The sequence below is a fragment of the Cariama cristata genome, unplaced genomic scaffold, assembly GCF_000690535.1.
Source record: "Cariama cristata isolate BGI_N322 unplaced genomic scaffold, ASM69053v1 scaffold24966, whole genome shotgun sequence".
Lineage (NCBI taxonomy): Eukaryota > Metazoa > Chordata > Aves > Cariamiformes > Cariamidae > Cariama > Cariama cristata.
The window spans coordinates 3,304-3,679 of NW_009620718.1; the positions used below are offsets into that span (position 1 = coordinate 3,304).

Genomic DNA, 376 nt, shown 5'->3' on the forward strand with positions numbered 1-376 from the left:
TTTAAGAGGACGTTGCCAGCAGTGCGGTGGCAGAAGGGCAGTCGATGGCACGGTCGCGTCGATATAAAAGTTAGGGCAGTGCCTGATCCTGACGGGTAGTAAAAAGCAGCGGTGGTACCAGAAAGCCACCTGCAGCTAATGAGCCCCTTGCCGATGCTCCCTTTGCACCAGCTGTTAAATTGCCCGGGATGGAGATTTTGGAAGACTGGGCGTGTAACAAGGATCTGAGAAATGTGTGTGCATCCCATGGAGACTTCCACGGCCTGGGAGGGAGGGCAATAAGCAAGAGTCGGGAGGGAAATCCAGAGCGTGAATCGCCTGCAGTTTGCATTTCTTGGTCTTGCTGGACTTGTTCTCCATCCTGCTACTACCGCTT

General features: G+C 53.7%; 1 protein-coding gene across 1 annotated transcript in view; it reads left to right on the forward strand.

Annotated features, from left to right (window-relative positions):
• TSPEAR (thrombospondin-type laminin G domain and EAR repeats) overlaps window positions 1-376 on the forward strand; it is an 11,253-nt gene that overhangs the window by 1,395 nt on the left and 9,482 nt on the right. The window lies entirely within an intron of this gene.